We start from the raw sequence: 16,394 nt of genomic DNA, 5'->3' as shown, positions 1-16,394 counted from the left end.
TGAAAATTCTGCAGGCGAGGAATCTTGCTACTCAGCCCAGGTTGTCTGTCCTTGAACTGACCCAGCCCATCAAGTGCTGGGGTTATTTACATAATAAAGCTACAATTTACAAGAAAGGGACCCAAGAATCCACTGAAGCAAGGAAGGACAGGGAGTCTGAAGGGTCTGACCTAGGTCCTCTGCACATGTTAAGGTTGTGTAGCTTGGTATTCCTGTAGGACTCCTAACAACGGGAATGGAGGCTGTCTCTGACTGTTACCCGCTTTTGAGACCCTTTTCCTCCTGCTGGATTGCCTTGTCCAGCCTTAATATGAGGGAATGCACCTAATCTTACTATAACTTGATAAGCCTTGTTTGGTTGACAGCCCTGGGAGGGGAGGCCTGCCCTTTTCTGAAGGGAAAGGAGGAGGAGAGGATCTTAGGGGGAGAGGATGGGTGGACTGAGAGAAGAGAAAAGAAACTGAAGTTGAAATGTAATATGAGAATTAAAAAAAAAAGTTCCACTACAGTATAGGTAAAAGTCTTCTCCTCTGCTTGTTTCAGAATAATAGACACCATCTTGTTTCTCTTTATTATTAGTAGGGTCTCCTAACTTAAGAAACAGGAAATATAGATAAATTGCTATCAAGAAAAAGATTTTGAACCTGTATTAGCACTAAATGTGTGTCTTTAACTATAATTTAAATAAATTTTATGTGACTTCAAATCCAATTAATATTTTTAACCCATTCTTGTAAAAGAACTGATAAATTCTAAAGATTAAAGATATGAATGAGACAGATTAACTGACCATCTTTTGAACTTTTCTTTAATAATTCGATGTTTTCCCTTCATTTCTTTAAAACAATTTTAACCAATACAGGTTTAGTATTCCTTATCTAAAGTGTTTAGATGCTAATTCAGATTCAAATAATTCTGGGCTTGGGGACAGCAGAGGTATTATGAGTATCTTGCAGATAGGAGCAAACTTAAAGATGATTGCTACCCTACATCCATAGAAACTGAAGGATTTTTTTTTAATACAGTATTTCTGATGCACTTGTGTGGGCTTTGACATTGAGGTTCTACAATGGTACACAAAAATTTAGAGTTTGGAATATTTAAAATTCAGGTTAGATATACTCAAAGATATCCACTTAAGATGGTCTTTACTCTGGAGTCTGCCTCTATAGCATTATTAAATATACTGTAGAAAGAAAATGCCAGAAGCCCTTGGACCAACACCAATATATGTAAGAAAGCAAAAAGATAATACTTGTTTGTAAGATAGCAAAACTAGCAACTGAAAAAGACCTGGAACTCAAACTCCTATCAACACTCAGCTTCTAAAATCAGTTGTCTTCAACAATTTAGTCTGGAACAGCATTGATTCTAACATCAAACACAAACGATCACACTTAGACTATGCATAGCCTAGGAAAGTGATACTTGTTTTAATGAAGACTGCTACCATACAGAGGTGACTTACTGACTAAAAAAGCAACATATAGTTTCTCTTCTTTTACCTGACGTGTCAAAGTCAATGTAAAAACGGGACTTTTGTTTTTACTGTAACTCACAGCTAGCTCCAATGGCTACTAAGTTCCACAAGCCAGTCTATGCCTGGTGCTACCTACACACATCTATTTTAGGTTAGTATTGTCACTAAAGTGTATGCTAAAGAGACTGTTTACACACTTATGTTGAAATAATAATCAGTTCAACATCTAAAACACTCCTTTTACTACAGAATAGCTACAAAGATATGCAAGACTGTGCATTTCAAGAAATCTTAAAAAATGAAACTTGAAATCGCAGGACTAAGAAACAGAGGAACATCACCGATCCCATCTTCTCTTTAGTAAGTATAGCGCACTCTTATCCTAAAACCTCCTTAACATCACCGATCCCATCTTCTATTTAGTAAGTATAGTGTACTCTTATCCTAAAACCTCCTTAAAATGGTGCAGACATGTGTAATGCACTAGGAGAGACCAAAGCCCTGACTTCCACATCATACCCACTAGCTGATGCATAATTCCTTCAGAACCAGAACTAGCTGGGAAATAGTAAGTAAATCTAAAACAAGCTGTATTTTAAAGTTCATCCTAAAATGTTCCACAATCAGTCAGAGTTACTCAAACGGCCAGAGAAGCACAGGAGTATAAGCTAGCACACGTAATGAGGGTTACAGAGAAGCACAGGAGTGTAAGCTAGCACACGTATTGAGGGTTACAGGTTCAATGTCTTCAGTTACTTTAAGATATGTATTCACATTCCAAAATGTCCCACAAATGTTTAGTTCACTAACCTAGGGAATGGAATAAAAGATGAAGGGGTTCTGGGCAATAGAATGAGCAAGAATGATGTCAATCATTTATGGGAAAGGGAAAAAGAGAAACAAAATCAACAGAAACAGTAAACTGGAAGTTTTATAACATTTTTAAACATATTTTACTTCAACTTTCAAAGATAAATCTTTTTTTCTAAACTTTGAAACTTACAAAGATTTCTTTCTAAATTAATTTCAGAAGAAAAAGAATCACTATCCCAAACCCACTAAGATATGTCAGGATAGTATAATTAACTAATCACAGGACAAATATTCAACTAACAATCTCAAAAAATCTTTAAAATACTGAAATACATATCTCATTAGCTTATAGCATCCTAACAAATCATAAAGTTTAAATTTCATGGGTCTGAAGAGAGAGCTCCGCCATCATTTCTTAGATTATAAAATTGAACAATATATAAAGTTTAATTCTTAAAAAAATGTTCAGTTTAATAATCCAAGACCTAAAACCCCTTTTCTACAAGGTGCACTACATCTTTGCAGCATTGCCCAAACACTGTGAATGTTAGTTAAGTTCCAGACTGGTCAATACAGGTCAGCGGAGATTCTGAGCATCGCTTAGTTTAGACACAGCACTACAGTCAACATGCTTGAGAAATAAAAACTGTGGTCCTATACATATAAAACAATTCCCAAACACAAGTCCACAGGTGGATCAGTTCAATTCCACGTTAAATTATTTCTATTAAATAATAAGAGTATGTTTAATTGCAAAAGTTAAATATTATAAGTTTTAGTACTAGGTATTTCATTTATGTTGAACAGACAAATCTAAAATCATAAAAAAAGAGAAGTATTTAAAACAGTCCTTAGGGGGCCATAGTGTGCAGGGGTGAAGGCACTTGCCCTCCAGCCTGAGAACTCCATCAGGAGAGAAGCAACTCCTGAAAGCTGCCAGTCCCTGTACTCTCTCACACATGTAAAATGTTTCAAATTATTATAAATAATTTTTAAATACTGGAAACAAAAGTTATGTGCTCTTTTAATTTATGAGGGTTATCTACAAATGTTTGTCCAAACTAAATATGCGAACTACCAGTCTTCTATAACATTATTTGAAATCTTATCAGTTTGAACACAGAAATCACATTTTCCATTTTTCCTTCCTTACCAACCATCAGATATTAAAATAATACTTATCACTAAAATTTTAAATTTATACAAGTTACTTATTTGTAATCCTTTTTTAAAATTATTGTATGGTGGCCATCAACAAAACGACACAATTGAACACTTAGGATTTAATTTCAGCCACATAACATACTTTACTTGCATATATTCTTGGTATTAATAATCCTTATCTTATAAATACGTCTGCATTTGGCATGGTTTATTAATTTCGGCATTAATGTTAAAGTTCAAGACTCTAATATGAAAATTAGCATTTAAACATAGCCACACGAGGGAAATAAGACACTGTTGGTATTTGGTAAATACACCGGTAACAACAATCTTTATGTCCTTAGTGGTAAATAATCGCGGTTATTAAAACACTATTTCTAACCACGTGACACAAATCTACCTATGACAGCACGAAGTAAACTTAATCCTGAATGACCACAAATGGAAGTTTCTTGAACTTCTCATTGCGATGACCCTTGAAATGAAAACGTCCAGTTATTCAGATTACCGAGTTTCCACGTGCCGTATTCACACACGATGGCGCGTTACCGCCTCGTGGGCGCTACCTGCGGTGCTTCCCGGTTTTAACTCTGTCCTGGGTGGCTCAAGGGGGCGGATGAGCTGAGCCGGGTCCCCTCGGATCACTTCCCCGGGAGGCAGACCCCCTTCCCCCGTGCAGCCTCCGACCCGCGCCCCGCTACTACTCCCGCACTCCTGCGTGCGTTAGCGGCCGCGTTGGGCAGTTGGCTCCCGATGGCCACTCCCGCAGATGCGCTCCGCGGCTGGGCCCTCGAGGAACCCGGGGCGGCCTCAGGGCGAGGGCCGCGGCAGGGAGGCCCAGGCCCCGCCGACGTCGCCCGACGGTGCCGCCCCACTCCAGGCGCCCGGCCACCCCTCGCCTGCGGCCGTTGGCCGCGGTCCGCCCGACACCCCGGGGCTCCCATCCCCGCCTCCTCACCCTGTAGGGTCTTCCGAGGCCGGACCTAAAAACCAATCCCGGGACCAACGAGCTCAAACGGCCACCAGCTCCGGATCAGCGCCGGGGGGCGGAAGCCGCGGAGGGGAGGAGTCGCCGTGGGCCGGGGCGGAGAAGGGCGTGGCCGGCGGGGCTCGTGCCGTCCTCGCGCCTCGGGGCCTCGGGCTCCGCGCCTCAGCCGAGCGTGCCTCACGCGGAGGCGCCCCCTCGCCACGACCAATCAGCGGCCGCCGCTGCCGGTGGGTGGGCGGGACCGACTCACGAGTCTCTCGGAAGCGCTAGCGATAGGAAGGGCGGACCTGGAGTGGCAGTCTGGCTGGCCAATCGGGACGAGAGAAGCGGATCCCCCGCGAGTGGGGCTTGGCGCGGGGAAGGCTTGAAGGCGTTAGGAGACAGACGAGTTACGGTCTGAGCTGGTGTGCGTCCCTGCCCGGGAGATACCTAGGTGGGTTGGGGCAGTTCTTTGTCTGGTCGGGTGCAGTTTGCCAGTCTTAAAACTACAAGTTTGACGCAGAACCGTCCTGGGGACCCTTCTAAAGGACGACGGGAGGGGTGGCTTTCAAAGCCCCTGAGCTTCTCCGGGTCCCCTTGAAACGGATGCCATGAGACCTGGACGATAATCGCGCTGACAGTGCCAACCGCGGATGCCTCTCCATGCCGGCAGTTGTCTAGGGCATGCTCATCCCTTCCCACACAACGTCTGCCACAGTGTGGCGTGTGTGACGGACGGGAAACCCGCGCAGAGAGCTCTAGTGAGAGCGCTAGGCGTTTGCGCGGGCTGCGGGGGCTCCGGTTGTGCCGCAGAGTGCATATGGAAGCCCTGTGGTGTGCCCTGTCGCGAAAGGTGCCCGCCAGGGGAGCGCGATGCCCAGGCTCTGACCCTCATACCGCCTCGGAAGCTTAAGCTTCGTCCAATAGACTTGCTTGGCTCTGCTGTTTTTAAGATGTTTTTTAACCTCAGAAACAGCTTAGATGTGCCAGAGGCGTAAGATATGTTAGATACTATTTGCTAGACCTTTTTATATCGTGGATGTCTTGTCCTTTACATAACGAATTAATTCTACAGAGTTTAGATAGGTTTATAAGGGTTGTTGGAGGAACCTTTAATAGCCAGTAGGTGGCGATATTTCACTGTGGGACGTGAAAGAGTTCTTTGTAGCCCGCCGGCTTTCAGAGGAGCTGTGATTCAAAGGAAGGATTAAGTGAAATGTAGATAAGCTTTTGACTAGAAAGGAGCCAGAAGCAGGAAATAGCCTTTGCTGAAGAAGAAAACAGAAAATCGGCCACAGCCCAGAGGTCGTGGGCACTAAAGAGTGGAAGGGGGCCTGCAGAATTAGCTCAGCAATTAGAAATCGTTTTCGTTCTTCCAGAATACCTACACTCTGTTCCTCTCCCCAGGTCAGGTAGCCACAACTGTAAGTCCAGTTCCAGGGGTTCCAGTACTCCTGGCCTCTGGGAGCACATACCCGCATGCAGACACACACCTATACATTATTTTTTAAAAAGTACAATTTTTTTTAATGGAAGGAATATGCAAAATGGTGGTGAGAATAGGTTGAACATATGTAAGTATATTTTTCCCAAATAAAATGCAAGCTTTGGAATATTTAGAAGTTAGTTCCTTAGATGCCCTATATACAGACCCCCAAAAGGTAAGGAAAACAATGGGAAGTCATTATAAATATTTGCTCTCCAGCTCCCTGGTGGGAATACGGGTGAGTTTCCCATAGAAAGGTCAGTGTGTTGGGAGATACTCCTCCATCCACAGCTGGCAGTCGTGACACAGATCGAAACCCATGATAGCTGCTTGTGTGTTTCTAGAACTCTTGTCACCAGTATGGAACTCTGGCACAGGAAACAGCTCTGCTTTGATCTGATTACCCTTCAGTCAAGATGGCACCCTTTCAAAAGTTTATGTTTTCTCTTTGGTTTTCATGATGATAATGCAGTCATGTTCCCGGCCCACTGGACCCTCTCTCTTGGTGGTGTGATACATTCTGCAGCAGAATGACTGAATGACCAGAGGTTCCCGTCACTTCGAAACCCTGAGCCATTTTCAAGATGTCTCTAAGGCAAGGTAGGTGCTTCAACAGTGCCTTTTCTGGTGACAAGAATGAGCCATCTTGTGTTCTATCTATGTTGTCCTGTGACTGACAATCACAGAAATCGTGGTCTTGGTGTGTATGTAGCTCAATGTCAAGGTTTAAGTGTCACACCCAGCTCCAAGGCCTCAGTTACCATCAGTACAAACTGAAGGAAGTTCTGATGAGGACAGAATTTGTGGTTTATACTAGGTAGTAGTTAACTCCAGGAACGTGTTGCAGAGGCTTCTCACTGTGAGGGGCAGGGAACGGCAGGGTGGGGAGGTTTGGACCCAACACAAATACAATCTTCTGAGGCACAGCTCCTGTCATGTACTTTCTTCAGCTAGCTCAGCCTCCAACAACAGCACTGCCGGGATCAAGCAAACACCGGACAGATGAGCCTGTTGCATGCATTTCGTTCACACTCAAACCATGACAAGCCTCTGTAATTATTATCAGAAACAAACCCCTGATGTGCAGTTATAAGAAGGAACTGTAAGCCTAACGCGGCTGCTCACAGTAGGGGAGGTAGCGTCATCTGCAGTCTCTAGGTGAACTGACCAAGCACATCCACATGCCGAGTCCACTGACCAGCACACGATCACCTCTGGCACTCAGGAATACCCTCTTATGCTCAGAAAAATGAGGACTGAAATCATTTTCCCATGGTACCAGCCAATCAGGAGCCTGACACGAAGCAGGCTCCTCCCACTTTATCAGAGCGCATTCCCTTAGGAAAGACCAAACAAAAGAACCAGGAAATATGAAAACTTATTTTAGCAAAATGTAAATATATGATCATGAAACACACAAAAAGATTAGTGAGTTGAATAAACAGTTAATTTAATTAATATCCAAATTTCTTGTCTAGCTTAGTGGTCAGGAATACGCTCAGTTTGTCATCACCGTGGAATGCTGTTCTGTCAGTTGTCAAGGAGAGTTTGGCTGCACACAGTAACCTGAGATGGCGGTTGTTGTCCTTCCACGTGTGCAAACATCATCCCATGCTTCTGTTGTTGAGAAATGTGCTGTTATTCTGATGAGGAGTCTCTATATGTGACTTGGTCCTTTTCTCTTGTGGCTTTCAGTACTCTTTGCTACCTATCTGTCTTAGTGGTTTTAAATATAAAATGATTTGGGGCTTTCTTTTTTGAGCTTAACTGTTTGGTGTTTTAATGCCTCCTATGTTTTGATGAATGTCTCTTATAGATTAGGAAATTTTTGCCAAAAGTTTTTTTTGTTGTTGTTTTGTTTTGTTTTTCCTTGCTTTTGTTTTGAGACAAGGTCTCTCTATATAGCTCTGGTTGGCCTTAAATTCACAATGTGGACCATCACACCAGTGTTGAACTCAGAGAGGTCATCTACCTCTTCCTCGTGAATGCTGTGACTAAAGATTTGCACTACACCCCGCTTTGGCTGTGATTTTACCGAGTGTATTTTCTTGGTCTGTAGTTTGTATGACTCTTCCTTCTGTTCCCAGGATTTGTAAGCTTTGTCTTTTAATGTTGCACCTGCATCTTGAAGGTCTTGTTTATAATCTTTATTAATTTATCTCTTTTATCTGGCTGTTGCTAATTTATCTGTCCTACTTTAAATCCCTGATAGTGTAGCTTCTGCTTGATCTGTGAGTGAGGGTTTGGATGTTTTTATCAACTTACTGAACTTTTCATTTCCAAAATTTCAATTCAGAAATTAATGCTGTTTTTTATTTTGTTGGACTATTATTTATTTTCAGTTCTTCCTCTGGAATTTCATGTATGTCACCCTCACTGAAAAATTTACTGTGAAGTCCGTCATTGTTGAATGACGTCATTTTTGTTTATCTTCATTGGGACTTACGTGTCTGGCATTAGGTAACTTTTAATTGCTCTGTGTTAATTACTTTTCTCATTTTCATGACAAAATACCTCCAAATAGCAGCTCTTTAAGAAAGGCAGGGTTTATTTACCTTACAGATAACAAGGCTACAGCCATGGTGGCAAAGACGGTCTGGCAGCAGTGTGTCCACAGTCAAGAGCTAGAGTGGCAAGTGCTGGTGCCCAGCTCACCTCCTCTGCTTATCCAATCCTAAACACAGCCACATGTGGAGGAGGCCTTGCCACCTCGGTGAGCCTCATCTACATAGTGTCTTACAGCTTGTCCACATAGTTGTTTCCATGGTGATTCCAAGTCTTCTCCAGTTGACAGTCAAGATAAAGACACTGTTGATGGTCTAGTGAAGCACCCCTCAACAGGACCTGGCCCTAACATTCTGAGGTGCTGTAAATTTTTATCCCCTATTTTAAAGCTACACTTTTTTTATTTTCTCCCCTATCTTTTCTTGTGCCTTTTGTTCCTTTGCTTTCAGATATAGTGATTATGAAGTTTTTTGGCTTCATAAATGAAATGTGAGGACTGTGTCTAGCAAGCGATGCCCCCATTCGTGTAGCCCCATCCTTTCGAATGCCAGTAACTTATTCCCAGTCTTCTCATCTGTAGCTAGAGAGGAATCTGGAGAGATGGCTCAGGGGTCAAGACCTGGATTTCGTTCCTAGCACTTACATGGTGACTTAGACTCATCTGTAGCTCCAGTTCCAGGAGACTTCTTCAGGCACTGTATGCCCACTTATGCATGTGGTGCACATAAATACATGCCTGCAAACATTTATACACATACAATAAAATAGCTTTTTAAGTAGCTGCATAGATTTTAGCAACCTTCGAAGTCACAGTGCCAGAATCCCATCACATGTAGACTGTGCTGCATGTCGTTGCTCCACTTGGAATGGGAAGTGCCTTCTTATGAAAAAGCAAAAGCTTCTGGGCTTCGTTGAGGCCCACTGAGGTTAAGAACAGAATTTGAGGAGCTGGAGAGCTGTCTGAGAGGATTAAAAACATCTACTTCTCTTGCAGAGGACCTGTGTTCTGTTCCCAGAATATCCATGGTGGCTCTCAGCTGCCTATAACCCTAGTTCCACAGGATATGCTGCCTTCTGCAGGGCCTCCATGGTAGTCCTAGTTCCACAGGATATGCTGCCTTCTGCAGGGCCTCCATGGTAGTCCTAGTTCCACAGGATGTGCTGCCTTCTGCAGGGCCTCCATGGTAGTCCTAGTTCCACAGGATGTGCTGCCTTCCTCAGGGCCTCCATGGTAGTCCTCATGCAGCCACACATGCAGATAAACTTTTAAATGATTTTTTAAAGAATAGAATTGAACCTGGCTTTTAGTCCTGGGTGGAGCTGTGACATTCCAAGCTATTATGCAATGGAGATAGAGAAAAATAATTATTCTTTAATGAGATCATTAATTTCTACTTCCTAGAAGTCCCTCCTGTCCTACAGATGTTTATAGCCTTTTTCAGAGAGAGCATAATGGTGCTGGCCTGCCTACTTTGCTTTTCTGAGTCCTAACTCAGAAAACTAACGTTTTGTTGCGTCAAAGACTAGCCAAAGCTTAGATGTGCTTTGCTTGATGCTCAGGGCTTCTCTGTTCATTCATTACACACCCTTGCTTGCTCCACCATACAGATGTTTGTTAAATTCCATCGCTGAGCCTGCCAGCTTCCTCAGACCCTGACTTAGAAACATAGCTCCCTCTTTACTGTTTTCTATCTCCTTCTGGTAGCTGCTGAGATTTATAGCTTATTGCTTTGTTGTTTTTCTCTCAAATTTCAATAAAGTTGTTCTTGAGAGTCTTTCCATAATTCAGAAAAGTAAGGAGTTTTAGACTTTGTGAGCAACTATGCTAGTGGCTGGGAATTCTAGCAAAGAAAAGTACCTCATTAAAGGACAATTAGTTCTCCTGTCTCTAAGCATGACTTGTGGTAGACTTGCCCATTTTAGTCAGGGTTCTCTAAAGGAAAAGAACTGGTAGAATCAGATTATATCAAAGGGTATTTATTAGACTGACTTACAGGATGAACTCTGGGAAGCCCTAATAATGTCCGTCTCACAATGAAAAGGCAGAGCATGTGGTCAGCTGGAAAATTGCTCAGTCCATGAGGCTAGATGTCTCTCAACAGACACAGTCTGGTACTGGAGTCCTGGGGCATTCCTGGAGAGCTGCTGGTCTACGTTGGATCCTGAAGAAGCTGGATTTAATACCAGCCACAGCAACAGGGCAGATTAATTTACCAATGAGAGGGAGAGCCAGCAGGCAGAAAGAAGTTTCCTTCTTCCTTGTCCTTTTATGTGAGCTACCACCACAAGATGTGGCCCAGATTTAGGAAGGGTCCTCATGCCACAAATAATCTGATTAAGAAAATTCCTCACAGATGTGCTCAGCATCTTGGGTGTTTGTTGATTCCAGCTGTAGTCAAATTGATACCAAGGTCAGACATCACATTGCCTTTCTGAGGGATAGTCCCTTGGCCTCGTGATTGACTGCCCCAACTGTCAGGACTCCACCCAGCTAGACAAATCCTTTATCCTATGGGCCTCCACAGACCCCTAATCAAGATTATAAGACTAGTACCTAGGATTAACAAAATGATGTTGTGTAAAAGTGGTGTTGGAATACACAATCAATAGCAAGCTGAACAGGAAGTGAACACTCTCTGTGTCTTAGTTACTGCTCTGTTGCTGTGAAGAGACACCGTGACAAAGGCAACTCTTACAAAAGAAAGCATTTAATTGGGGGCTTTCTACTAGTGTCAGAGGGTCAGTCCATTATCATTACAGCAGGGAGGAGGACAGGCAGGCATGATGCTGGAGCAGTATCTGGGAGATACATCCTGATCCATAGGCAGCAGGCAGAGAGAGACTTTCTAAACCTCAGAACCCATCCATCCCCAGAGTCACGCCTCCTCCGACAAGACCAAACCCTATAATCCTTTCCAGTTGATCGACTGGGGACTAAGCGTGCAAATATATGGGCCTATGTGGTCATTTTTATTCAAACTGCCATACCCTGCATTGATTCCAATACACCCCACTCCCCATATATCCTTAAGTAAACTTTTAACCATAATATTTGCATTTCTCTTCCTTACAACTTAGTCAAATTGCTTATTCCTAATAACTCACCTGAGACAGTGAGAAGGTTTGAGCAATGCTTTGTAAGTGATGTCAGACTCCTCTAGAACAAGGCCCTCTGTAACATTGCCTCTTGCTTGTAATATTGAGTTTGAGTTTTTCCCAAAGTGGGCAGCACCTTGGGAAAAGATAAGCAACTCTTTCTTTCTTTTTTTCCTTCCTTCTATCCTTACTTTCTTTCTGACTTTTCCCTTTTTATTGACAATAGTATTTTCTCACAGATAGTATAACATGATTGTGGTTTTCCTTTGCCTTTTCTCCTCCCAGTTTCTCCCCACCTCCCCTCCCATCTCCATCCCTTTTGCTTCTCATTAGAAAGCAAACGGACTTCTAAGGGATAATAAATAAAATGTGAAAAGATAAAGCAAAGACATTAGAACTGGATGAAACAAATCAACAGAGGGGAATGAGCTGAAGAGAAGGCACAAGAATCAGAGACCCACTCATTCACATACCCAGCAATCCCATAAAAACACTAAACTGGACACCATAATTTATATACACATAGGACCTGGTACAGATCATTGCAGGCCCCATGCTGTGCCTCAGTCTCGGTGGGTCCATATGTACTTTGATCATGTAGAGCCTTGTTTTCCTGGTGTCCTCTGTCTCCTCTGGCTCTAAAACTCTTTCTGCCTTCACTTGCACAGGGTTCCCGGAGCCCTGAGGGGCGGTGTTTGGTTGAGACATCCCACTTAGGGTTGAGTCTTCCAGGGTCTCTCACTCTGCCTATTGTCTAGCTGTGGATCTCTGTATTTGTTCCATCTTCTAAAGGAGGGAGCTTCTCTGATGATGACTGAAGAAGGCACTGATCTATGAGTATATCAGAATGTCATTAGGAATCATTTTATTGCTACTTTTTAAAAACCACAGTAGTATTTGGTTTTACCATATGTTCTTGATCACCCAAGCAGTGTTGGGTGTAGGTTCCATCTCGTGAAGTGGGCCTTAAATGACATCAGATATGGTTTTAAGCCTCCTCTGCACTAGCATATCTTGCAGACAGGATAGTTTGTGGCTAGATACGTGTTTCCATTTCTCTTTTGGTAGCATGCAGATTCCTTCACCAAAATCCTGGTGGTAAAGGCAGTATGTAGGCACCAGCTCAACTTCTCCATGTTCAGTGAGTTGGGTAGGTGTTGTCTTATACAATGGGACTTTGCTGTCAGTTTTCTGAGGGGAAAGGATAGTCTTGGCAACAGCCTGAGTTGTTTGGGGATTCCCATGGGACCTTTTTGGCCAACAGCTCAATTAGATGAAACCCAGTTCCCGGCCTGGAACTATTTCCAGTTTCAGGCTGTTGTGGATAGATCAACAATGAATTCAGTTGGGCAAGTGTCTCTGTGGAAGGATGATGAATCCTTTGGAAATATGGTATAGCTGGATCTTGAAATAGGTAGATTGCCATCCTCGTACTGATTTCTATAGTAGCTGTACAAGTTTGCACTTCTGCCAGCAATGGACCTGTATTTCCCTTGCTCCCCATCCTCTCCAGCATGGGCTGTCACTTGTTTCAGTGATCTTAGCCGTTCTGACAGGGAGCATTATTCTTAAAGCACTACTTAAACACAAAACCTTACTCTTATTGTTTGTTTGGTCTTCACTGCGGCAAGTGCTCTCATGTGGCTTTGTGACTTTGCTTACTGTTCCGAGTGTAGAACAGCCTAGGAAGGGGAGCTCTTTCTGCCTCAGTATTGATAGTGTAACAGAGATGTCCTTCTACTTCCCCTGGGACTGCTGTGTTCCTTGTTGAAAGGATCCAGGTAAGGCACAGTGAAGAAGACAGGTGATATTAACTAGAGCAAAGGAGATGAGCGTGGGCAGCGAGCAAAGCAGCCGGCAAAGGAAACGCTCTCCAGTGTGAGGGCGACAGAACCAGGCACCATCTTACAGAGCTACATGTCTAGGGAGACATCATGCTGTGTAAAGTCTGTAACATTTTCCTGCCCAGATCTTGGACAGGCCCATTAGGATTCTTTTGTTCTTTTTAATTAACTCTTAGGAGACTGACAATATTAGTCTTTGTTCTTTGTCAGTTTTAAACAAAAGCATATAACAGAGATTTTTGTTTTTGTGTTTGTTTTTTGTGTTTTTTGTTTGTGTTTGTTTGGTTGGTTTGGTTTTGGTTTTTCAAGGCAGGGTTTCTCTGTAGCTTTGGAACCTGTCCTGGAACTAGCTCTTGTAGACCAGGCTGGCCTTGAACTCACAGAGATCCGCCTGCCTCTGCCTCTTGAGTGCTGGGATTAAAGGCATGCCATCATCACCTGGCTTCAGAGTAAATTTTTTTTAATTAAAAAAAAAAGTCTATAAAATAGCTTTGCTTTACCAGGAGAAAATTGTCTTCTCTTAGGGCTTCAACAAAACCTTGCTGCATCTGCATTTCTTTATTTTAAATGGTGTTTCGAATTCTGAGACACCAGAGGTTGGGGTTGAGAACTCTTTGTGATCGACAGGTCAGTCTTCAGTGACACTCGACAGTGATGTGACTTGGCTACCGCTGTGTCAGTAGAATAGACATACTATTATCTGAGGAACTTGGGTCATAAGGATGAACCTTGACTGAGGAAGTCTGGAGGAATTTAACCTGCCTGCTTTGGGATAGGAAGGAAATGATTGGCTCAGGATTTCTCTGTAACTGACATTTTTCTTCCGTGTTAGCTAATTACTCAAACTGAAGCAACAAAAGGGATAATACCCTCTTACCTACAAGTTCAGCAATTCCAATGCTGAGGGACATTTACCTTTTCCGTCCTTCCTTCCTTTCCTCCCTCCCTCAACTACAAAGGACAGTTGAATGATGTCATTGTAACAAAATAAACTCAGTCTCAGCTTCCTGCTTCTTACTGCCTCCTTCAAGTAAATTCCTGAGTCCTGAGGCAGGATTGCTTGTTCTTTATTCTGTATTCCCCCACACTTTATACAGGCTGCTATAGCTGGCTAAAAAGTGGTATTAGGCCAGGAGTGGTGGAGCACACCTTTAATCCCAGTACTTGGGAAGCTGAGGCCCGCATGACTCTATGAGTGAATTTGAGTCAAATCTGGTCTATTGAGTGAGACCCTGTCTCTAAAAAAGAGGAAGAAAAGTAAAATGAACGTGAAATTGCAGCACTTCAATGCTTAGCACAGAGTGAGATGAGCATCCGACGAATGATGGAAGAGAGTCGAGATACTTATGTTGCTCCCAGCCCCAAGAACTTCATAGACTGTAAGGAGAACCAATGTGTAGGAACACATTTAATGTCAAACAGTATTTTCCGCTGCCTACAATACTGATGTTTGAAAAACAGCTCACTATGAGTTCACTTACACAAGAGCTCCCAGGGTGAAGGGAAATGACACCAACACAATGGCTCTCAGCATGGCAATGCCTAAGGCTAAAATGTAAGTGGTTGGAACAGGCCCATAGAACACCTAGATTCTTTGATTTTTTTAAAAAATATTTTATTTATTTATTATGTATACAATATTCTGTCTGTGTGTTTGCCTGCAGGCCAGAAGAGGGCACCAGACCTCATTACAGATGGTCGTGAGCCACCATGTGGTTGCTGGGAATTGAACTCAGGACCTTTGGAAGAGCAGGCAGTGCTCTTAACCTCTAAGCCACCTCTTCAGCCCAAGATTCTTTGATTTTGCCACTTAATGTTTTAGTTACATAAAGCATGTAAGTAATTAAATGTTTAATTAGGAGATTAAACAAAGTTTAATTATCATTATACCCCAACTTAATTTATTGTAGGAAAACTCGTGGCAATAAAACCTCAGTTAAACAAAGATCTGCTCTTCAGTTTTGCTCCTATTGGAACACTGACTAAAACAATTCCTCCTTTTCTCTGGAAGAATCACTGTTTTGTGGTTCCTTTGTTGTTGTTGTTTTGAGATTAGGTCTCGTAGCCCCCACTGGCCTTGAACTCTCTGTGTAGTACAAGCTAGTCTTGAAATCCCCTGTGGGATGCAAGAAAGTCTTAAATCCCCTGTGTAACAGGCTGCTCTTAAATTCCCAGTCTTCTGCTTTCACATCCCAAGTGTTGGGACTAACAGTGTAGCACCATGCTTAGCTATTTTGTGATTCCTTCTTTTGTAAGCTTTATTTTTAATTTATGTGTGTGAGTGTTTTGCCTGTGTGTGGTGGTATGTCTTCAGTGTATGTGCTATGCTCATGGAGGTCAGAAGAGGGTGCTGGAGCTTCAGGAATTAAGAGTTACAGGTTGTGAGCCACCAGGGCTTGCTGGCGCCTGAACTCTGGTCCTCTGCAGGATCAGCAGTAGCTCTCACCTGTGAGTCACCTCTCTAGTACCTGGTTTGTAACTCCTGACATTTAACAGGCAAATGTTGTCCTCCAGCCCACACAAACCTGGAGCGCTCCACCTGCTGCTTCTGCCTTCTGCATGCAGGTGTCATAGGCATGTACCACCTCTGATAAGACAGTTCCAATACCTGAAATGCAGCTACAACCTGTGGTGTCATTTTTAGTCAATTTGCTAAAGTCTTAGACTGGTTCAGTGGATTCTGTAAAATCACCTTCCATGCTAGGCATTGTTAACTTTGTCAAAGAGTAATTTCCTTTGACTTACTTATTCAGGCTTTATATATTGCTGTGACACACCTCTAATAAGTTCATAAACTATACTTAAAGTGGAACATTGGCAGTAAAACTGTTTAATTAAAAGCATCACCTCAGCCCCTAACATCCTTACCCAAAAAAGTCTGGAATGTTTGATTGGGGTGCTTCACCCCAGCCCCCTGGCATCCTTCTTGGAATGTTGGGCATAAACTCTGGATCAAGCCACCTCCTATGGGTGTGGCCTCAGTCCCAACTCCACCTCCAAGAATGCCTGCCAAATGGTGACCCCTCCCAAGGGAAGGTC

The 16,394-nt window shown here is 43.0% G+C and overlaps 1 protein-coding gene across 1 annotated transcript in view; it reads right to left on the bottom strand.

Annotated features, from left to right (window-relative positions):
* Rbm46 (RNA binding motif protein 46) overlaps positions 1 to 4,491 on the bottom strand; it is a 28,836-nt gene extending 24,345 nt beyond the window's left edge. The window contains exon 1 of the mRNA XM_041659434.1: positions 4,416 to 4,491. The gene's annotated coding sequence lies outside the window, so the exon portion shown is untranslated. The remainder of the gene's footprint in view (positions 1 to 4,415) is intronic.
* Positions 4,492 to 16,394: the final 11,903 nt, after the last annotated feature.

Source organism: Microtus oregoni, unplaced genomic scaffold (assembly GCF_018167655.1).
Source record: "Microtus oregoni isolate MIOR12 unplaced genomic scaffold, Mior012 000010F_ref0000083, whole genome shotgun sequence".
NCBI classification, from domain to species: Eukaryota; Metazoa; Chordata; class Mammalia; order Rodentia; family Cricetidae; genus Microtus; species Microtus oregoni.
This window is presented reverse-complemented; position numbering and strand designations above follow the sequence as displayed.